Below are 1,816 nucleotides of genomic sequence, written 5' to 3'. Positions count from 1 at the left end.
TATTGATTAAACCATTCGTTCATCACACTATAAAAGGCTTGCCTAGCCTCATCATTCGATTGCTGGCCATAGGTTGAGAGTCCGCCGGCGCTGTCCCTTGGCGGGGCAGCGCCACACTCTCCACATCATCGACTATTGCTCGGTGGGATCGGGATCCATTGCTATAAACAAACACAAAGTCAAATTGTCAGAAATCACCACACTATCGATTCATCATTTAATGGCATGTATAGCTAGACCCCAAACACATCACGGTAGTCCTAGAATCGACTAAACCGCGGCTCTGATACCAATAAAATTGTAACACCCTGAACCCGAGACCATCGCCGGTGTCGGTCACGAGGGGTTAACAAGCCAAGTTCACATATTTTGCCCCCCAATTTGACATTTCCAGTCAGGCTGGAAAACTGCGTCACCATCGCCTTAAAAATCATATCTCGAGTTTCAAAACTCGGAAACTGGTTTCGTAAATTTTTCCTGAATTTAGACTCATATATCCATCCATGCATTTATTTCTAGAATTTTTGGTTGGGCCAATTGGTACAGTTTATTAGTTAAATTCACCCATGTTACAGGGATCGACTGCTCTGACCTTCGCGCATTATAACTTGAATGTCTCTCTGTACAGGGCTTTAATACTGGTGCCGTTTGTTTCTAATGAAACTAGACTAAAAATGAAATCTGTACATATAAGGCATGACTCCTAATTCTTTCTGGATAATTTATAGTAAATTTTTAAAGTTGCGACAGGGGACCCAGAAACCATTCTGGCCCTGTCTCACAATAGCTTTAATATCTCTTAACATGTAACTCCTATGACCATTTCGTTTCTTCCATATGAAAATAGACTCATCAAGGTTCATTTACATAGCTTATTCACTATTTAATACCATTCCTACAAATTTTGGTGATTTTCACATTCACGTCACTGCAGCTGGCAGCATCTGTTTTTAAGGTAGGTCTTACCTATTTTGTAGTCTCCATGAACCAACTAGTCTTGCCATACATAGGTTCATATATGATCATTTTAACCATACCAATGGCTGATCATGTGACCAACATTCCCATCTCAATCCATAATCACATCATGACACCATATATATATATATACAAACCGCAAATAGTCTAAGTTAGTACTTCACTTTTACGAGCCATTTTAGCATGGCCGTACACATATACATCACAGACATATTTAAACCAACAAGGGGTAGTCCTATACATGCCATTTCAAAGTTCAACCAAAATTTATACCAAAATAGGCGTTGATAGTGTGGATGACTTGACTTTAATGATCCCGAATCCGATTGCTATCGGCGTAATCTATAAAGAGAGAGCCAAAACAGCGGGGTAAGCATTTTTATGCTTAGTAAGTCTCAAGGAATAAAATCAGCTTTAATTAAAGCAATACATTCACATGGCCAAATGCATCATTTCATTAATACACATTCACATAATCATTCTTACTTAGCACTTCATCATTATATACTTTCACAAGGTATCAACCAATTCAATAGCTGAAATTAGTTAGTCGATCGGCGAATGTTGCTCAAACATGTCGACTTTCAATGCGCGTATAAACATACCTTATTCTTTGGGCTTTTCGGCGTACCAATTGAATTCATTACAGCAACCAACACTCACCTCCAGCCCAAGCTTCTTGAATACAACCGGATATAACCACGTGCACGAATGCCTTGGTCTTAGCAGGATAGAATGACTCATACGAATGCCTTGAGTCTTAGCCGGATGTAGCCACTAGCACAATTGCCTTGGTCTTAACCGGATATAATTTCAACATAATTGTCTTGGGGCTTAG

Source organism: Gossypium arboreum, unplaced genomic scaffold, assembly GCF_025698485.1.
Source record: "Gossypium arboreum isolate Shixiya-1 unplaced genomic scaffold, ASM2569848v2 Contig00197, whole genome shotgun sequence".
Lineage (NCBI taxonomy): Eukaryota > Viridiplantae > Streptophyta > Magnoliopsida > Malvales > Malvaceae > Gossypium > Gossypium arboreum.
The sequence above is the reverse complement of the archived record's forward strand: the minus strand, read 5'-3'. Positions refer to the sequence as shown.